The following is a 22,841-nucleotide window of genomic DNA, read 5'->3' as shown; positions in this document are numbered from 1 at the left end:
ACTTATTTGTGTTTAAATTCTCAATTAGATAACTTGATTATGAATTCCTTAGAACACTGACATGTTTTATAACAGAGATTTGTACATGGTGCACATTGAATGAGTACTTTTGATTGATTAATGAGTTAACCAGTTTTACTCATTCTCCCTTTAAGTAGTGTAGCATTTAATCACATCACAAATGTTTATGGACATTATAAGGACTTATGTTGGATATTGGGAACACAGTGTGATTGTTATAAACTGAATGTGCCAAAATTTATGTGCCAAGCCCTACCCTTTAGGATTTGGAGATGGGGCCTCTAAGGAAGTAGTTAAGGTTAAATGAGGTCAAAAGGGTGGGACCCTAAACTGACAGGATTAGTGTCCTTAAAAGAACAGAAGCCCAAAAGTGATTGCTCTCCCCACCCCTGCCTCTATTCCTCTCTCTTCAGTGTGCATGTCCTGAGGAAAGGCCAGGTATAGACATAGCAAGAAGATAGCCATCTATAAGCTAGGAAGACAGCCTCACCAGAAACCAAATTACCTGGCACATTGAACGTGGACTTCTAGCCTTATGAGAAAACAAATTTCTGTTGTTTAAGCTAGCCAGTCTGTGGTATTTGGTTATGGCCACCCAGGTAGCCTAGTACAGTGATTAAAACCCAATTTTATTCAAGCAGCTCATTATCCTGTGGGGTGGATAGAGAGCAGTCATGGAATATAGATGAGCTGGATAGATGCCCATGTGCTGTGTCCCTTTGGGAGGGAAACTCAGGGTTATCATACTGGTGGGACTCAAAGTCAAAATGGCAAAGATAAAGTGGTTGAAGACATTCTGTACTTTTTAGAATTGCATATAGTAGTACCTGAGTCTGCATGGTTGAGGGGGTGAAAGTGAGAATTATGGCAAGAAGACTTCCAAGAGAAGATGAGAGTCTGTGTCTTGAAGAATTAACAGTTGTTTTCGAGGGAATAAGGTGGAAGAAAGTGTATGTTCCTCAGAGAAAACAGAGGGATAAATGAATATGGTGGAATTCTGGATTCTGGACCTTAATATATTATGGCTAGAGCTTAGGATGTACATGGAGGAGATGTAGAAGATAAGGATGGCAAGATAAGAAAGAGCCAGTTCCTTAAAAATCTCCATATGTTAAGCTCAGAAATTGGGCTTTACTCTGTAAGTGATATAGATGATATAAAAGAACTTTAACCTGTGTATTTATTGAATCAGATTTGCAGTTTAGAAATTTATTCTTGATGCACTGTGGACAGTGTACTGGAACCCAGTCTTGGGGTTAGGTCTTAGGATGGGATTTCAACGAGTGATGCTAGATCATACATTCTCTATGGAAGACTGCAGAAAAGCAGCCATGAAGCTGCCTTTGAGGTTACCTCCTCAGCTAAAGGACACAGCTCAAATTTTCAACCACCTCAGAATTCTAGTAACCCTTTCTTATTTTAATTATGACACTGAATTGACTTTTATTTTTGTTAAAAAAAAAAGAAGTGATTTTGTTCTTGTGGATGTCACACATCACCAATGACAGCCATGCTCTGGTTTTCATCAAAACCAGAGTGCCCCTGAAATGAGCAAGCTGGTGGCCTGGTGAGACATTCAGCATTCTCTACTTCTTCTTCTGAACACTCCTTGGTTTCATTTTTATGAACTACCATATTTTGCTATGCTTTTAGCTGGACCTAGTTGAATTTTCTTAATCTGATATTTCTGGTAGCAGTAAAAAGAATGAATAAATATATTCACCAAGCAATTGCTAATGCATGCTCTGAGCCCCAGCCTGGTCAGGATGCTTTAGACTGGAATTAGTTGAAATGTGGGAGAAAGTTCATGATTTTGTGGTGTGAATTGGATTGTTGTGTGTGTGCCTAATGCACTTTAAAACAATTGTAAAATCACTACTCGGAGAGTAACTCACACATGAAAAAGGTGGACAGTTTTGTCTTGTGATTACTGTGCTTTCCCTCTCAATATTCTGCTCATTCTTTCCTCTTCAAACAAATTTAAATATCAGTCCACTGGAGAGGGACTGTTCTCACTTTTATGTGTCGCATGGAATCCTCAAAGCTGACTTTGCCTGTTAGTGCTAACAACAGTGATGCTTGGTTATCGTGGCACCTGCAGGTGCCTTTCTTCGTGGGCACTTAGTATCAACTGGGAATCTTGTCACCCAAGTCACCCCAGAATGTTTCTTTATGACTGCATTCTTACTAGCTGTAAGTAACTCTTTTACTCAACGGGGAACAAGGGCCAGATGGCAGGCAGACATGTGCTTGAGACTGGGTGAGTCTCATTTGTTCTCTATTTCTTGTTACTTACTGTCACTCCTCAGCTAACCACACATAAGGAACCCACCCTGTGTGCTGCTTTTTGCTGTGCATATCTGAGACATGATTGCAGTAATGTGCTTTTTATTAACATTATTTTTATTACTTTTGTTGTTTCAATCTGCCTCACTTTTTTTAAAAGGTGAGATAAAAATAAATTTAACCATGTAAACAGGTCAGCCAGAACACAGATGTGAAAATACAATGAATGTTGTCCCCTTCCAGTTAATAACCTTGAACTTATTCCAAAAACAATGCTACAGCTCAAAAATAATTTTATTTGGGAAATTCTCTTTTCAAAATGTCTTTAGAGCCTTTGCCTATCAATCACAGCAAATCCTCTTTCTCTGAGGGTGGGTTTGATCTTTCTTAAAAAATTCATTCAACAAATAATTATTAGGTGCTTACTAAGTGGCAGGCAGTATACTAGGAGCAAGGAGCAAGACAGACGTGGGTTCTGCCTTTGAAGACATTTAAGATCAAATCTGAGATGAATGTCTGAGCCCTGGATAATACTTTTACTGATAAAAGCGAGATGTGACTATACAGTGACAATCTTAACTGCTTGAAATGACAATTCTAAAGAACAGATTTAAAACATTTTGAGTAATGGCAGCATTGCTAGAATAACTCTTAAACATACCACCTAAAAGACAAACACTGACTTTTTAGTGAGTGCATACAGTATAGTGCTATATAGTTTATAAAGCATTTAATATACATTATACCACTCTCTACTTACAGGAACTCTGGGTTGTTCACTAGATTTGACTACTGATTTTCTCTACTATAAAATGAATGATCTCTAGGTGTCTCCTGTGTCTAAAACGCTGTGATTCTTATGTCCCTAATCCCATACATTCATACTGTATCATGGGTTCGTTACTGTGGAATGGTTGCCTGTGATCTATCTGGCTGAGGATCTTCCAAGCAAAGATCGGTGTCCAATATGTGCTCCTGGGGGGTGGCAGGTAGCGGCAGGAGGCTGGGGGCTCTGCCAGGCTGGGTGTCTGGAAGCCTGGCAAGAGATGGACCGGGCTCACCCTCAGCCACAAGGTGAGAAGCAGAGGGAGGCTGAAGTTGAAGGCCAAAGTGTGGGAGCTCCCCTCCGAGTGAGGGAGGGTCTGAAATATCAAGTTCAAAAGGTAAGCCAGAGCCAGACTGAGATGCAAAGAAAAATATTGGCTAGACAGAGTAAATAGGTTGAGGGGGCAGAAGGCTACCCGAAGAAACAGGATTTTATTTTTCATGAGTGCTGAAGACAGAGCCCAAGAACCATTAGCGTGATAAGGCAAAAAGAAAAGAAGAAGAAGAAGAAGAAAAAAAAGTCTCCTTTCTCTCTTCATCTCATCCGTAGTTGAACAATAAAAATGAAAAGAAAATGTAACTCTGTTCTAAAACGTTATCTCATCAGTTTTCCCAACAAATAACCCATTCTTATAAGGAAATGCAGAGTGCTCATTAAATGGAATGTCTTAATGATTTCTAGATACAACAAGTATTTAGAGATTGAAATGGAAATTTTTCTTTATATCTCAATCTCAATGTCTTTGGGCCTTCTTTGTCCATATTAAAAATAATATATGTTTATAAGTCCAATTATTAATCTAAAAATCTCTTTTCTGTCAAAATGTATACACAGTTAGTAAAAATTCAGAGGAATTTTGTTTGGAGACTGTGCTGCTCATCCCAGAAAAGCAGGTGGGATGTTTGTTTGAATATGTCATAGCCATACTAAGATAAAACTAGCCCTTGATGGCTTTGACTGCCTACATACACACATATACAAACACACAATGCAGATGAAGGGTAAATTGTGAGAGCATTTCTTGTAGCTATGGGTATGACAGGGTACCTTAGCCAAAACTTTTACTTTGGGCCTAGTATTTCAACTCATTTTCTCCATCAAGTTCAGTGTTCATACCTGTGTTTTCCCAGCACATCTTATCCATGTGGACAGCACATTGTTCCAGGAGGAATGAAGATACAATAGATAAAAATTTGTACAAATTATGGGTAGAGGAAGTTGATAATCTGTTTCTAGTTTTCTACTTCTGGTTTTGTGTCATTTTTACCCCTAGGCACATTTACTAGCAGCATTTCAAACATCCAAAAATTGCTTGTTTTCCTGTTGACTTTTGAGTCTTTTTCTGGAAAGTTTCTAAGCACCTAGGCGTTTTGCTCGTCAGTCATATTCCAGAATTTTAGCACGAGTGAGTCTGCTTGCAGGCCTTTTTGCTTTGCTGTTGTTGTTTTCTTTCCCTGAACAAATTTATAACATTAGGTCACACTTTATCGAGACACTTTATTTTCCATCTGCTCTCCATTTTTGCTCTATTATTAGGCTATGCTTCTGGTATTCGGATCCCGCTTCATTTCCAGGACTCTCATTGACGTCAGTGGGAAAGCTAGGCAGAGGAGGGAGAGCACGATACTCAGCTTGGCTCCACAGGCTGTTTGGGAAAAAATGTCTGGTCTCTTTGAGGTGGGACTTCCGTTGGATGGACCTCTGTTCATTTCCTACAGGGAATGGAGCCTCTGCGTCATGTTTAATGCACCCGCCACGACAGGATGATACACTTGCTCAACTACCCAAATATATTGACTTTCTGTTAAAAGGCTTTTAACATAAATTTTAAGAGATTAACAAAATACGTCACAGGCTCTTGCTGAGAATGCAGGGTTTTAACTACGTTTCTCCTCCATTGATTTTAGTTAATATGTTTTAACCACCCCCTTATTTTACTGTACCTTTTAATTTGTTATTCATTTATTTGAAACCAGAACTCTGCTGAGGCGCTCTGGACCCACAGGAACTGAAATAGTGTGCCTTCATTATCTGGTAGACCTGCTCGAGTCTGTAGCCCCTGACAGAAACCACAAGACTGTACAAACTGGCAACTGTGGGTTTGTCTGTTCTCTATTGATTCTATTTCTGGAAGAAAAAAAAAAAAGACATGAACCAATGGGTGAACCATGTGACTATACAACTCACCCAAAGCTCCCATCAGAAGGGGGATGGAGACCTTAGCAGACAGGTCATAATGGGACCCCAACACTTTGTTTGTCTGTTAAACATGGCCTTTGAAAGCTTTGACTTATAAGCTTAACTCCTTGAATATGAACATGCTATAGAATCTTAATAGTCTATAATATGTTATTTAAATTTGTGCCTATTGTCCCAAATATCTTGTCTTAGTTCTTTCTTCCAACATGAGCATTACAAGGCAACTCCACCATAAGGCTTTAAAAGAAAATAATACACATGTACTTTTCAAACTACGAAACTGCAACTGCTATAGTGTTTCCTTCTCTTGAGCTTTGGTGTTGGTGCTAAATACCAATACTCAAGTAACTAGAATGCAGGACTCCTATGTAGTATGGTCTCATGAAAGAGTTCTGATCTTGGCTCTAACAGGCTATGCACCCTGGTTTTTCCCCTCATTTTCCATTACATGTGAAATGACCAGATGATCTCTAAGGCCTATTCTAATTCAAAGATTTGAAGTTCATAAAAGCCTTTGGTAACATCAGAGAGATCCAGGTAGTAGAGAACACATCCTATTACACACACACACACACACACACACACACACACACACACACACACTCAACAGAAAATCCAAAATAGCTCCCCTCTCATCCTCCCCCAACAATGACAATGCAGCCATCTGTTGGACGTTCCATTTCACTTAGCAGCTGCTCTCAGATACAGAAATCTGCATTCCTCTGGCTTGCGCTGGTATGTGTGCAGCATGTGTGGGTACTAGCACTTGACTCTCCCACCCAAAAAATGGCTTTCATTGAATAAAAATGATCACAGAAACTTTCTTACTCTCCCATCACATAAAATGCCTTTTTCTCTGGTAATAGGCATTTGGATCTATCTCTCCTCCTCTGTGTATTAAAATATATTCTCTTAGAGATATTCACATCAAGCAATCATCTAAAATTGAGGATGACAGCCAGTGAAACTCTTGCCTTGCTAGAAACCTCAGGCTTGAAAGAGTGTGGGAGAAGTTGGAATATAAATTTCCATTCTACTTTTATTTTGTCAATACCCCCAACATTGCACTTAAGCACTGAAAAATGAATAGTGTTCCAAAGGGAACCAGGAGACTTTCAAAAGCAGCATTCATCTTAGTATCAAACTAAAGGGAAATATAGAAAATGAATCTGCAAAGGGGACAGAAAAGTGAAGTCGTTTAAATACTCCACCCCACCCCCTTGCCTATTTTTCAAACTAAAATTTTGTCTTCTGTGAGGTATATTATATAAAATGGTGCATCATTTAAAAAGAGGCACTGGGGTTGGGGGTTGGGAGAAGTCAGAGTCATAAACAACAACAAAAAGGGTCCTACAGGCTCTGCAGACAGAAAACCTTGGATAAAATTGGATCTGCTTTTGAGAACATAATTTAGGACATTTGTTATAAGATTACTGTGGTTTTCTATAAATGTTAGTTTGCTGTATTATTTTCCATGAACTAGTTTTCCAAAATGCAGAATAGTTTGCCCCAAAACATGGAAGCACTAAAGCTCAGATGAGGCCCTGATTCATGGGGAGTCACACAGAAACAGCTGGTCAGCCATCTGCAGCCCCAGAGTCCACTTATTTTTACTTTATTCAGCTAATTCTTTATGGAGAGGGAAAGGAGATGCATCAATCCTGGGAGAAGAGCATGGCTCGTGTAAGAAAATGATGACTAACTCCTGCCTGACACTGGTATCTGGTGGCCTGATGTGCTGATTTGGAGAGGCGGCAAGTTTCCTATGTGCATTAGGCTTTCAAACTCTTTACTACATGTGCATTATTTTCTGTGCATCCTGTTCTATGGGAAAAGGAAAGAAATGATGATACACCATTGATTGTTTTGTGGGAATTGCTCCAGATTAGAGCACCCTTGAGAGCTATAACTGGCCTTTTCAAGGCAGGCAGAAGAGCCTGCAGAATCAAGGACGAGTCTGCAAGTCAAACTTTCGTTGTTTGCCTACTCATCTCTCAGCAGCACCTCAATTAGACCTTTTCAATGCTCTACATTCTGTGGTCCAAAAATGTTGGGGATAAAGGCACTATGTGACACAGATTAAAAGATAAGTCTTGAAGTCATAATCATATTAAACAGAAATGTCGAATAAATATTTAGGCAGTGCTCTTTTAGTTTACATTTTGACATTACTGTCATTAAGTTGTGGATACTTTGCTTTCCTGAATGGTAACGGGGGCTTGTTGACAGAGGATGGATGTTTATGTTACCCCTTCCTCATGCTACTTGAGGCAATTCATTTCGATGACAGAGCCAGATGACTGCGTGGGAAGGAAAACGTTCTTCTCGTTCTAGGGAGAAGGTGCTTAGGTACACAGGTGTATGCTTCACACAGGTAGGCGTAATTATAGTTTAATCAAATTCTTTTTTATCTTTGGAGACCAGTTTAGACACATCATTTAATTTTTTTCCTTGAATCATCAAAACCTTTTACCCATTCCCCCCATAAATGTACACACACACACACACACACACACACACACACACACACACACACAAAACATATATGTATCCTCCTTGTTTAATTTTTTTCTCTAATCACTGAGGTTTTTCATTTTCTTAATGGCTTACATAACTACACTGCAAGATAAGTTTTAATTTTTACAGATAAAATGTAGAGAAGATAAACTTTTATGGCTACATTTAGCCTGTTTTGCATTATTAAACCCAAGATCGAATTTACTCGTCGCTTCTAATTTTTTTGGTGTACAGCCATGAGAAGACTGTGGGGATAGTTGACTAGAACAAAAGGGGAATGCACCTTTAATTGATAAGGCATTCAATTTTAAGAAAGAATCAGAAAACCATCTGTACTGTAAACTTTTGTGTCTCTTATTCATTCCTGTTTACTCTGCTATTCAATCCAAATAAAGATTGTTTCCACCTCAGCAACACAAAAATCACATGGACTACCCTTCAGGCTGTCAGTCAGAGGAAAGATATACATATGCCCAGAGTATACACTTGTGCTTGTTCACAGTGTTATTTGGGGAAAAGATGTTGCATGTTCTCCTGGCTCTCCTAGTTTTACATTTTGAATTAATGCAATTTATTCTAATTTATGACAACTGTTTGAAAGGCTTGCTCTTCATCTTCCCATTTATAAAGAAGTTATTTACATAGAAGAGGAAAAGCAGTAAGGAAAGTGGATTGCTTTGCAGTCAGGTAGAAGGATCCAGTGGACTCTGCCTTGAAGTCAGCGCTGTGATCCAGGGCCGAGTGTAAGGGTGTCTCTCTCGCAACACCCTTTTCTGCCTCTTTGGAGATAGGAATGAAATTATGGAGAGCCTTTCTTCTGCTTCTTAAAGAAAGCCTTATACAATTGAGTTAATTACCTCCCCCTCCTCTCTTGTTCGCTCTTCCTGTACTTATATAGAAGCTATCACCATAGTACCTACAAGCGTTGATAAGTGTGCTATTTTAGAAAAAAAAAAAAAAAGCAGAAGGCAGGAAATAAAAAACAACCCCAGATTTTTCCTTGTTCTAGTGTAAGGATCCTTTAAGGCCTAAAATCATGGGGCATCTCAATGATTTTAGAGGTCTTTTTAAATAGCCCCGAATAAAAGGGATTGGTCTCATTGCACCTAGAATAATGCCTCAACTATAATAGATGTTGAAAGAATGTTTGTTGATTGGCATCACTAATACTTATTCTTCTCAACTTCCCTGTTTAAAAACAAAGGCTCATCCCGGGTTGTTCTGCCCTGCCTTCTTTCTTCCCTTCAGGGCTTGTTGTGAAAGGGCCGCTTGGTGAAGAAACGCAGACAGAAAGATGATAGGGAGCACATGTTGACTTCAGGGCCAGTATAGGATCTGGATCTCCCTTGGGGTTTTCATGAAACTCTACTGGCATATGGTATTTTATCCTGCTGACTGTCTATGTGCCCAAAGTTGTATATGGACATGTATAACTTCAGCTACTAACATTCTTAAAAGATGTCACAAACCGTAGACACTAAAATTTATTATTTTGTGCCAGACACTGTTCTAATCCCCTCATTTGTATGAACTCACTTAATTCTTATATCTCTAGGACGTATGTCCCATTATTATCACTGTTGTTTTATAAATGAAGAAGTTGAATGAATGAGAGGTTAAGTAAATACCCAGACCATTCAATTAGAAATGACCAGTGAAAGGGATTTGAACCTGGGCAGTCCCACTGCAGCATCCATGTTCTTAACTACCACACTATGCTTACTCTCTTTTGAACTACTTATTAATTCCAAGCTGGATTAGAATTTAGGGCTGAGAACAAACCGTTAGGGTAATATGATTTTAGGGTTTGGATCTTGCCAGTACAGTAATGATCTGCTGAACCTCAAATCTAATCTGGCCTCAATGTAGGCAACTGACCATAAGACCCCCAAGAAAGTATTGTCCTAAATTATTCTTTGTTTATGTGATTTTAAAGTGTTTAATGCAGCACATACATAACCTGTGGAATCCATGGCCTTATGCTACAACAATGCATTCATTAAGTAGACATTTACTGAGCATATACTATGTAAAATTACTGAGGATATAATGAAATCATTTTGCTTTTGTGGATATATCAGTCCATTGGATGGGGGAAACTCAAACACATAAATAAATTGCTAAAATGTTCCTTAAGTATGATTGGAGGAATCCACAAAATATAATGGCAGCAAGGTAAAAAGATTTTTGTGTGTGTTGATAGTGGGGATTAGTGCAGAGTAGGTAGGGGTCAGGCTAAGGGTATCTACATGGGGAACCAGGTCCTTGAGTTTAAGTCTTGAAAAGTTGATAAAGAGTTATGCAGTCAGGTAACTAGGTGAGGACAATCTAGGAAGAAGAAGCAGTTTGTTCAAAGACTTGAAGGCATGAAAGAGCGTGATGCTGTAAATATGGTACAGCTGGAGTGAGGTGCCACAATGATGAGAGATCGGGCCAAAAGGGTAAGCAGGTATCAGACCACTAAGATCAGGTCATCTGTGGCTCCTATGCTGCAGGTACGGGCATACAATGGGGTATGATAAGCTGGGCACTAGTCTCATTTAACCTCTTTTTGGAAAAGGAGCTCAGGAGTTGATGGCCTGGATAGGGTAAAACAAAGGGAAAAGGGGCAGTGAAGGACTCTTTTGGCACAGTGCGAGACACTGAACATATTATCACCTTTGATACTCAGAACAATCCTATGTGCAAGTTATTATCTCCACTTTATAGATTAAAAAAAACAACAACAACCTGGGAATTGTTGAGTAACTTGCCTAAGGTCTTATAGCAAGTAAGTGACAGCTGTTTAATTTTATACCAGTTGGACTCCAAACCCTCCCATTTCCCACTATATCATACTGTCTTCTATTTCAGTGTCTTAAAAGAAAAGTCTACGCTTCCAATCTCCACTTTGAAACACTGAAAACTTGACTGCACTGCCCAGATTCTCTTCCTAACCTTTTGACCATAACTTCTCAGCCTCCGCTGCTGCATATCTTCTTCAGTCTTTCTCTCTACTCTTTCTTTTTCTCATAGTTCTCCGTTCAACAAGCTACCCTTCTCCTTCTTCTTCCTCTCATGCCCATGTCTTCCCCTTGACAAGATCTCTTGTTCTGAAGCAATCCCATATATTCATGTATGCCATTCAGGAATCTGAGAAATCAGCCACCTATCTTCTCTACTCCTTTAACTCTCAACACTGAAGTGTTTCCATGTCCTATTGTTTCCACTTTTGAGTATCTCTCTTTGTTGCAGGTTTGGTTAGTGATCACCAATCTCACCTATACTATGGCAACACCATTTTGATGAGCCTTTAACTACATCTGGTTATCAGAGTGATGTTTCTGAAAAGACATCTGATCCTACTACTCCCCTGTTTAAAACTCTTCATTGGCTCCCTATTAAAAACAGAATAAAATATAATATTCTAAGAATGATCTACAAGTACACCTAGACTGGGCCACCAGTTTTATCTCAAGCTTCTTATTTCCCATCATTTAGCACTCAATAAGCATTTGTTGGGTGAATAAATGAATGAATGACACTAACTTGCTTAAACTGATGTATTTAAAAGAATTAGAGGTTCATGTAATCTCAAATAATATCTTCATTTTATTTTCAGTTGCTATCCCAAGGTAGCTAGTAATACTCCAAATATTTATAAAGCGTCAGCATTGACTAGTTAAAAAGGGCATGGGCTGTGTGTCACTGTACATGTATACTATTAACTCCAACTGGACTTTCCTTTAGGAGATTTTATTAGCTAAAAGCCCCCTAAGTTGAGTGCCCTCTCATTTATACCAGGTAGAAGTGCTTCTGCACAGAGTTCTCTGACTTTGGACATCAACCTAGAAACCTCCTCCAGCTCCAGTTGGCTTCCTCTCTGAAGCAGCTGAAAGACCACGAGGATGAAGTAAGATTCATAGTTGGGATCTGGGGCATTAAGAAGAGAACAGCCCCTGTGTTCCTGGTGGATGTGCACAGAGAGGTACACCACTCGCCACATTTGCCCTACTCTCCCTATAAAAGTTCTGTGGAAAGACCTTTGAGGGTACACATGGAACGCTCCTCTTTTTGAGCCATTAGCTTCCTATTAATTTTTCAATCTCAAGCCCTATTCTACTAGTCTCTTTTTCTCACCTTTTTCTGTTACTTGTGAGTGTTTCTGCCTCTTCCACAAATGGTCCCCATTTCCTCAATTAAATAAAATTATAAGCTGTCGTACATGTTTAGCATATTCATTCAATAAATTTTAGCACCTAAGCATCAAGCAAATATTGCTTTTTTGGAGTCCCTTTCTCACAAAGACAGTTAATCTATAACAAAACAGTTGCTTTTTTATTTGGATGAAAAGCCTTGAATACATCTTTTGTTCTTGTTGTTGTTCTAATGGGGCATTCATTTATTGAATCTAGAAAAGAAAGAAACAAAGAAAGAAAGAAAGAAAGAAAGAAAGAAAGAAAGAAAGAAAGAAAGAAAGCCCTACCATGGTCTAAGGGCTACAACAAATAAAAAAGGCAATAGAAAGCAGACACTAATATTAAGAGAGATGAGGAGAAAGAGGAGGAGACGTCACAGATGAAAAGTTAAAAAGGAAGAGAAGAGAAAAAGAAAAGAAGAAATTGGACAAATAAATCAGTAGCCTGTAATGACTGTACAATCTTTCTGGTCATGGTCCTTTCCTTCTCAACATAGGTGGAATTTCTCTGCAGCCAAAGGAAGACTAGTCAGAAGGGAAGAAATCAAATCCGGATTTATTCATGAAACCATTTGTTTGAGGATCCACTATGCACTAGGTATTGTTCTAGGCAGTTGGGAATCTTACAAGAATACTTTATGGGGCTGATCTTCTGTGCTTCTTTTTATGTTAAGAGCAAGTTCTTTTTAGCGGAACATTCTTTTATTTGGTCAGCCTCTCTTTTTGTAAGTTGCTTTGTGTGCCAGCCAAAACCAAAGGTAAAAAAAAAAAATAGATAAAAAGCAAAAGAATAAAATCCCTATAATGATTTGTATTAAACATACTGTGGAGAGAAGGTTCATGTCTTTTCTTCTTGTATTTGCATCTGTTCCCCTATCTCCAAAAGGAATTAGCAGAATAAACTCCTACTGTACTTGGTGGAAGTAATGCACAGCGGCAACTTCACTTGTGCGGCTGGATATTAATGCTAATGTACGGGAGTTAAATATAGCACAAAGCAAATGTGTCAGAAGGAAAACAACAAAGCAACTAACTTCACACTGCCAGGGGTGAGGTGGCAGAGATGAGGAGATGATTATACCCTTAAACATCAGGATAAGCTGCAAAAGTGGTAAACTGATAAGAGGAGAATGCGGTGAGTATGAAATTGAGTCACACCAACCTACTATCCTCAGTGGCAAAGAAAACCCAAGAATGTTGTCTAGATAGGTATGGATGAACGGGTCCGGAAAGAGATAGAAACCAGTGGTGATGCTGACTAATGAGCAGGCTCCATAGGAAAGATGGTGTTCTTTAAGATTTCTGGGTTTTTTTCACTGCTAACAGGAGACAGTACTGAGACCCTATACCATTATACAATCAGTAGTAGTAAGTGCTTGTCCTACAAATCTACATAGTTGCCATTGCCTAATTGTTAGATACAACCTTGAAAAAAACTCTAGAACTGTTTTATGGGCAATGGCTTAAATGGAGGAACTTTGTTCTGAGAAATTGATCCACCATTGTGAGATTTGTGCCTATAACCATGGTAAATTTTGGCTCCAACGCGTACCCCCATCTTTTTCCCAGGAGGCTGTGCAATGTCTGAGTGAAAGCATTGGATGGGGAGTTGGGACAACTGTACTTGAGAAGTGATTCTTTCACTACACATCCATGTCACCTTGAAAAGTTAACTTTTTAGCATGTTATTTATTTTTTCATTTCTAAAACAAGACAGTTAAACCAGATGACCTCAGTTGTTCTTTCTGGTTCTGACATTCTGGATTCTCAGCAGGCTAAATTAAAACGCTCCATTCATGACCTAATGTAGAGATTGTGTTAAATGTCCTAGCCACAGAGGATGACTGCATGGCCATCGGTGCATGGAGCCTGCTGGGGAGGAGCCTAAACTTTCTCCAGGCACTGAATAGCGCCTTAGAGGCAAAGGTGGTTCTCCTTAAACCAGGACAGCCATGTGTATACCTGAGCACAGCTGGTCCTGAGTGGCTCCTCCTCTTTAGTCAATTTATATGTCCCCAGGGCTAGGAATAGTCAGTGCCACTTACTAAGTGCTCAGGAAATCTTTGGTGAACGAGTAAAATAATTATCTCCTGGGAAACTGATACCAAAATGGGACTTAAAAGGCTGAAAAGGATAAGGGGCAGGCATTTCAGGGCACACAGTACTGAGTGTAATCCTGGATAAAAGCAAGAACTCTGTGTCCAGATATCAACTCTGTCACTTATTATCTAGCTGACCCAAGCAAATTACTTAATCTCTCCAAGTCTAATGCTCTCCCAGAGAATGTGGGATTAAAATGGTATCTCCCTCATATGGACACTGCAAAGGCTAAACAAGTACTGATTTATGATTCTGGTAACTAGCAAATAGTGAGTAGTCATTAATTATTAACTCTGCTTAAGTCAGGTTTGAGCTCTGAGGACAAAACTTCTTCCAGAGTTACTGTGATGCAGGTGTATTCCATGAAAGAGCTAGCTAACTCGTTATTCAATAACAGTGAGATAGAGGTTTCTTTAGTATGTTCTCTACTGAGCTGGATTGTGTTGTGTGGTAAGGGGAGCTGGGAGGGTGCATTTAAAAGAGAGGGTAAGGGCAAAGAAGAAATAATCAGGTTGTCAGCTAGTGTCTAGAGAAAAGTGAATTCAACAGAGAGAATACAGAGGATATAGACTGGACGCAATGATAGCACATGGGCTCTGGCTTGAGGCATTAGTTCAGAATTATCTATGGGGAGAGTGAGCTTGAACCACACAGTCTCATTCACTAGGGCAAAGGGCACTGGCCAGGTGGGCCCAAGCATCTGGCTGAGGTGAAGGCCAAGTGCTTAGAGGATGTTGTCCAAGCTCATGTTCAGTCCCAGAAAAGCTGGGGGCCAGTCACGGAGAATGCTGGAGAGTTTTCTGACATGGCTGCTTTCGGGTTTGAAGATAGCCTTAGGTTTAGGGCAGGGCCAGAGCAGACTGTGACTGAGGGGATAGGAAGCAAAGGATCCGGCAGAGTTGGGTATGGTGCTAGACCATGAACAATGAGGCTGGGTTGTAGAGGTGGCCCCAAGACCTAGAAGAAAGCTAGGTAACAGGTTGGGAAAAAGGCAGGAGGCACATCTTGCCTCAAGGCAGACATCGAGCTCAATGAGCGGGAGAGAGAACAGAAGGTTCAGGAGAGAACACTTTAATTTTGAGACGATAGGGCCACCCAAGTTTTACTCTGCTCGCAGGTTAAATGTCTGCTAGGCATCAAAAGCTAATTCTATATTGGACCTTGTGAGATTGACAATATACGTATGCATTCTGCTTTGATACCATTGGCTCAGAAAGTTAAGCTGGCTTTAGAGACAGATGATTAAGAAACTTGGCAGGGGCTGGCAGCAGAGCTACAGAGAAGGAATAAAAGCAAAGAGAGGAATAAAGAGAAGAAAATGAAGCTAAAAACACTGACCACAGAAAAGAAAGCTAAACTTTAAAAAAATGATGAAAAGTCTTATTTCTTAGATCCAAGAGGGTTTATCTGAGGCCAAAAAGGCTGATCCAGTGACTGTGAAGAATTTTCATCTTTTTCCAAAGGGGCCAGACCCTGGGCCTGCAACGAAAAACAAACAAGCTGCTTCCTTCCCCCACCTACTTCTCTTGATGACCTAAGAAGTTAGAAAGAGTACACATATTTAAACAGAATGGAAGAAAGCTAATGTTCTCCAAACAGTCCAGGGGTCAGGGCTGAAGGGAGACCTGGAAAAGGAAAGTGACATTAAGAATTGCCTGAAGCAACCTGCTGGAGGCCAGAAAGCAGCAGTGACCATTAGGGTAAGAGAAGACAGGGCTTTGTCTGTGTAAATGGCCCGTCAGCACAGTTTATCTGGGCTACAGGAGAAAGATCTGCTGAGCAATTGCCAGGGATTCTAAACTAGCAATGATGTGGTGGTACAGCTGGGGTGAGTACAGCTGGGGTGAGCCCCCCCCCCCCCAGGAAATATAAAGTAGGGAAAAACCTTAAGTCTGGGGTACAGGTTTTATAATAGAAACCCCACAAAATGTCAAGGGAAGGGAAACTGGCTATGGGACTCCAGCTAGGACAGTCCCCGGAGATTTTAACACCAACTGTCTTAGCCCATTCAGACTGCTAGTACCAGGCTGGGTGGCTAAAGCAAGAAACACTGATGTCTCACAGTTCTGGAGGTGGGGAAGTCCAAGATCAAGGTTCCAGCAGATCCCATCTCTGATGAGGACTCTCTTCCTGCTTCATAGAGGGCAGTCTTCTCACTGTTTCCTCACATGGCAGAAGGGGTGAGAGAGCTCTCTGGGGACTCTTTTATAAGGGCACTAATTCCATTCATAGGCATTCCACACTGTGACCTAATCACCTCTCAAAGGCCCTACCTCCTAATATCATCACATTGGGGGGTTAGGATTTCAATATATGAATTGGTAGGGGGAGGGGCACAAACATTCACTACATACACCAAATCTGGCCGTTTCATTGGTATAACTCCTTGATCAGAACTTTACTAGTCCCCACTTTGAAATTCTACAGACATCTAGGTTATCAGTTAGAATTTCTTATATGCCCAGGTATTCTTTGTGCCACGTATGTTGCCTTCCTGCATGACTTCAGGTACCCTTAGGTGCCACCCAACTGGTTTGATTTCCAAGATGCCAATCATTTATATAAGTCAATCCATGTCACTACCAAAATGCAGTTATTTTTCTTCTGATGCCACATTGGAACTATCTGCCATGAGCTCAATTTTTCCAAAAATTGTCCTGGTACGACTTAAGGCCTGAGATCTAGGAACAGAGGAGAGACGAGACATGACCATGAACTTGCATTTGAGTGATTGGTGGAAAATCTTTGAAATGATCTGGATCGGTAGTGATAATGGTAGAGTACTTTTATGAGTTCAGACAAGAGATTAAAATTATAAGACAAAGTATCAGTAATCATCCTAAGATTTGTAAACCTGACTCCAATAAAGAATAGCCTAACAATAGTTTGAGGCCTTGTGTACTCATCATGTTGCAGGAAATGCTGACACGCAATGTTCCTTTCAGGTTGGTCTTTTCTCTTGCACAAAAGTCACAGTAGTGACACAGGCATTCTTTAATTAAATGTTGGATATAACAATGCAGGTAAATTGTCTTCAAGATATAAAGCAAGATGATTTAAGATCTGAGAACCATTTTTGTTTTCAATTATAGTCACTTATTTTATACAAGTTTATAAACTTTTCTTCATTTACTCACCAAAAATGTAAACAGTTAACTACCATAGGAGTAATATAATTAAAATAAATAAAAATATTGGATCACTTAAAGTATACTTCAATATATTATTTTATTAATGTTTATATCATGAAATTCTTTTTTTTAGCAAGGAATACTCAGGGAGTTACGATTTGACAAAGCAAAGGATTGGTGTGATTTGAAGGGACAGTGGAGAATAGAGAACATTTGTTTGACTTAAATTGGGCAACTTGATTTAAGAAGCACCAGAACAATACACAAAACTACATATGCCATCCAACCCTGTCAAGAAATACCATTCCAATGCCGCAGAGCTGTGCCAGTTCAGCTCAGAGTGCCATCTTCAGACAGCCTCGTATGGCAGTGAAGATTCCGTGAAGACTCAAACCATTTCCAATTTTCCTTAATCCCTGGGAGGTGGATTCAGGAGGCCAGCCTGCCTTTTCCACATTGCTGGGCAAACATAGCAGCAAGCGCCAATCTCCGTGATTGCTTCTACACTTTGTAATGCTCAGCAGCCATACGGAGCAAGTCATCTTCTAATATATGCTGATTTTTATTGAGCACTACAAATTTTCCAATTCCAAATCTTTGTAAAACAAAATAAGACAATGAATAATGAAGATCAACTTCAGAATAGGCAAAGCTAATTCTATTTGGAGACTTCAGCATGTGTTTTTTTCTGGGGATGTTTAGGTCAGGTAACTATTGTTGAAAGGTTATAGTCAGTTCTTGCCAGTAACTTTCCTATTTAACCAACGAGGGTCCTAGAGACTTCATTATGACAATTTGATGGACTCCTATGTTGCTCCTTGAAGGGTCTTATCCACATGGCTTCCAGAGGATTAGTAGCAGAAAAGGCATTTATTTTCATTCAATTTGTTCACTTATGACCAGAATAAAAATTCTTATTAGATAGCACAACTAAATTGAGTGTTAAAGCAGAAATGAGTAACTTTTGATTTTTGTAGGCACAGACACAGACTTTAATTCAGCCAGAAAGCTGGCGCATACTCAACTTTTTCTTTCTAATCCCTTGAATTTTAAATAACCACCAAGCCTCCTCTGACCTGCTTCCTAAATTGCTCTTTTTCTTCTCTCTTCCACTCCATCATCACTGCCACTGCCTTATTTTGAGCTCTCATTATCTTTTCTGGATTGTCATATTGGCCTTGTTGGTGATTTTGCCTTTCTGTTCACAGAAATCCAAATCAGCTTATATAGTACTGGCAGTGCTAATTTTCTAACATTCCTGTCAAATGACATTAACCATCCTGATTAAAATAACAGAAGCAACAAAAACAACAAACCAATAGTGACAACAACAACAAGCCAAGAAACAAATTCTGGTGGCTTCCTATCACTTGAAGGACAACGTCCAATTCTTTAGAGGACTTTCCAATAGATTCCCATCCTGGGCCCTGTCTATCTTGTTAGCTTCCTCTTCTGCCACACTCTCTCGTGCTTCCAGTGCACCAGCCAGATGAAACTATTTGCAGTTTTCTAAATCTATTACCATTTCCCACTCCTCTATGCCTTTATACAAAATGTCCTTCTTATCTACCTTGCAAATTCACCTCGGAATCACCATGCGGAGGAGAGCTGCCTGCCAACCAAGAACACCCTCTTTGGAATGTTATGTGGGCAAGAGATTAACTTCATTCTTATTTGAACCATTATATAGGCTTGAATAGTTTTGCCACTGCTGCCTATCCTGTCCTAACTAACTCAGGCACTTTATAACCATGAGACGCAGTTGTATGCATGATCATGTCACCGTCTTGTTAATTATCACTATCCCATGTGATCTTCTTGGTGAAGGAGAGTGCTGCAGTAGAGGAGATAGGATCTATGAGGTTTAAGTTTTCTGCTATAGCTTTATTAATATCTTCTGTCACAAGTCTGTGACAATCTTGATTTGTGTTTTTTAACTTATTATGAGTGTCAAGAGTTGCTGCTAGTTGAAACTGCTCCTGTTTATGAGTTAGAACAAGGAGCTTCTCTTAGAGGGCATATGGCTTGCCTGTTGGAGAGAGTGAAAGAATGAGGCAGCCCCTTTTGGCAGACTCTGGGTAGACTGATTAGGAAAAGCTCCCCCTCAATGGTGACACAGACAGTGTCACATGGTTTGACAGGCAGCAAATGGCCTAGATTTTAGCTTTCATAGCCCACTACTTAGAGTAGTGTAAAAATTTTACAATCATATCCAGTGATCCAGGAGTGCTCAGTGTGTAAGATGAGGGATTTTACAAAGAAGTGCAAAGATGAGGGACACATGGATTAAGACTTTGAGGTGATATTAATAAAAAATGATAACCCATAGGACAAATGTACAAGCCATAGAGCCTCCAAGGAGGGAAAGAGTACTGATAACCCAGAAAAGCTTTTATGTAGAAATGTGCATCTCTGCTGGACCTTTAAAATAGGTAAGACTTTGATATTTAGAAAGTAGAGAGCATGAGAACATTTCATCTCATCATAAGAGTGTAGGAAAAAAAATATCAAGATGCCAAAATGCACAGCTAATTATGTGGTTTATCTGGAACTTGAGGGTGGAGAAGATGAGAATGGATATATAGGTTGGAAACATCATAAAATTGTTTAATGCTATGATGGGTAGGTTAGAGATTATCGGGGGCAAGAACATCCACAGTGGGATTTTAATATAGATATTCTATACATTATATGAGAATGGTTTTGAAGGAAGTAGCCTGGAAGTCCAAAGCAAGTTAGGAAAGTTATTGGAATTACCTGGGCGAAGAAGGAGTAAAGAGAGTCTGAGTTAGGCCAGTGGTAGTGGGAAGAAAAAAAGGGAATGAATTTTGGAGGAAGACTTGAATACTTTCAGATGTGAGTGAGGTGAGAAAGGGAAGAACGAAGTAAGACTAAGATTTAGAGGCTTGGTGCCTTGAAGAAAGTGATATGCTTAACCAAGATTGGGTTGCCATGAAAAGGCACACATTTTTATAGAAGATTAGTTCAGTTTTGAACTCTTTGAGTTTGCTTGGATCCATATACACAGACAAGTTTTATATCTTATGTCAATCTTTAGGTTGTAAATAGCAAACACTTAAAAAGCTCTTACTGTATGCCAGGCACTACTCTAAGCACTTTAAACAGATTAACTCAATAAATATTCAAGCAACAATGAGGTAATTACTAACTAATATTGTTCTTGTTTTACAGATAGTTGACATGCTCAGAGTTACACAGTTAGGAAATGAGAGAGCAGGGATTTTAACTTTGGAAGCCTGACTCCCATACCCGTATTTTGAACTAGTATAATACGCTGCTTCTTATAAGCTCTTTTAGGGAAAGAAAACTTCAGAAACCAACAAAGGAAGTATAATGTAGATTTTGGCTTCTTAGGGATATTTCAAATAATTATCACTAATCCAAATTCTTCAAGTGCCTTTGTTTTTCCTTAGTTGATCATTAAGCATCTTTGGAAGCTTCCAGACTAATAAGGTACAATTTAATAGGTAGCAGTCTTTTTCAGATAGGAATATGATTTAGAAAATAATATACAGAAATTATGGGAATGGAGAAAAAGGTACGATCTGGTGTTAGGTTTTGTCATAGGCAGAGGCAATTTTCAAAAATAATAACATGTTCATGCCCCATGAAAAAAAGCTAGAAGAGTTTGTCAGCCTGAGCTCTCACACACAGCCTTATTCTTTATGGTTGGGCTTTCTCCCAACCAGAGCAAATTCTCCCAGCAGACAGCTGTCAACTGTCACAGGTTACAGATTAAAGTGACAAAAATTCAGAATGATGGATAAAAAATACTGCAAACTCAGAAATTTTAAGAATGATACTTTATAACTATATTGTGAGCACTAGGAGTAGATGTCCATCTCTCATACCCATTTCCTGGAAAGATTTTGCTTCACAGTAGCACGAATAGCTGGACATAGTTCATTAACATTATTTTTCAGTTAATCTGGCCCCTTTACCTAGAGTTTCTTCCCTTCCCTATATCCCAGAGATATGACCTATATGCTAAAGTCCAATTCTGACATCTTTTCTTCATATCCTAATATATTTCCATTGAGAAATGACTAGTAAATTAATAATAGCAAACTGGCGTCTTTAAGAGCTCTGGCATATGAAAGAATCAGTATGGATAATGAGTTGGGTGACTGTATACCCCAGTTTTCTCTGTGCAATCTTGACATACCCCTGGTATTCCAACATAATTATAAATGATCTCCCCTTTCACATTCTCAAAAGTGTTCTTGTTGGGTTCATAAAATATATAGCCATTCTACTGATAAGGAAAGCATCAAGAGTCTTGGTCATAGATTTATAAGCCTGATTCAATATTCATTTGGGTAATTAAGTTTGGTCAGTTTTTTCAAGACAGTCTTGAACTTCCTTTACACAAAAACAAAGTGTAACAATAAGCCAAGTGCCTTATTGAAGTATCCCAAAACTTTTCTCCATTTTTATGTATAATTTTATTATTGAGTGATGAGCACCTACATTATTTAACTAATTAAGACAACTAGAAATCTAAGTCTGAAGAAATGATATGTGACAGCATGTTATGATTGGTCTAGAGAAGTGAAGCAGAGACTACTGGTCACCTGTCTCAACATCCATTCTCCCCTTCCTCATTGATGGATGAACTCTGAATATATTTTGGGTGGCAATGTGTCAAGCTAAGAAATTATGTTTCCCAGAGTAATTTGCAGCAAGATTTTGCAATGTGACTAAGTTACGGACAAATAAGTATATTCAAAGTTTGTAGTACTTCCCGGAAGTCTTATTCAGAAAGGAGGAAGGAGAACTTTCTTCTTGCTATGTGGAATGAATGAATGAACTGAAGTCATCTTAAATAATAAGTCAACACCCTGAGGGTGGTGGAGCAGCAACCAAAAGGGGCCTTGTTTCCTGATAATCCCAGCACCACTACATTAGTTCTAGACTACTTGCCTCAAGGCATTTTTCCTACGAGAGAAAAATAACCTTGTTTCTTGTTTAGGCTACTGTTATTTTTCTTTTTGGTCACTTGCAGGAAAACTTAATTACAATTGACTCAGAAAAAAAAACATTAAAATTTCATATACAGAGTTCAGAGTGGATAGCACAGAACATTGAGGAAAGTGGGAATGTGTTGAATGGAAAGGGGAGGGTATAGAAAGGGAGAATTTCTTTATAGTGTTCATAGAATTTACAAAGGTGCAACTTACCATTTGGGACAAATTCAATGACTGAGCAAATCATATATCTTATTACGTGCAGCAGTGGTGATACTCCAAGTGTGAGCAGTAAAATGCCCTGAATGTATCTGAAGTATCCATAGCTTTCTTAGCTGAATTTAAAACAATAAAGTATCCAAGTACCCACCCTTCACTTGGAGTCCTGGAATGCCTGGAGAACTTCCTTTAAAGGAAGGCATATTACAAAGCACTATGGTATCAATTGACTACAAAATGCTTTCACAACTTCCCAGAAGAATTTCAGCTCATTTCAGCACAACATGACCGGGTATCACTACCCATTACAATATGCTAGCACGTGAATTCATTATGTGCAATATCTAAGCCCATCAATGTTGATCTAAGCATTTCCA

General features: G+C 39.2%; 1 long non-coding RNA gene across 2 annotated transcripts in view; it reads left to right on the top strand.

Annotated features, from left to right (window-relative positions):
* Positions 1-15,784: 15,784 nt before the first annotated feature.
* LOC109381983 (uncharacterized) overlaps positions 15,785-22,841 on the top strand; it is a 162,859-nt gene continuing 155,802 nt past the window's right edge. For both annotated transcript variants that reach the window (XR_002123850.1, XR_002123851.1), the window contains exon 1: positions 15,785-15,826. This is a non-coding gene — a long non-coding RNA (uncharacterized LOC109381983). The remainder of the gene's footprint in view (positions 15,827-22,841) is intronic.

Source organism: Hipposideros armiger, unplaced genomic scaffold (assembly GCF_001890085.2).
Source record: "Hipposideros armiger isolate ML-2016 unplaced genomic scaffold, ASM189008v1 scaffold_57, whole genome shotgun sequence".
In the NCBI taxonomy this organism is placed as follows: Eukaryota; Metazoa; Chordata; class Mammalia; order Chiroptera; family Hipposideridae; genus Hipposideros; species Hipposideros armiger.
The sequence above is the reverse complement of the archived record's forward strand: the minus strand, read 5'-3'. Positions and strand labels throughout refer to the sequence as shown.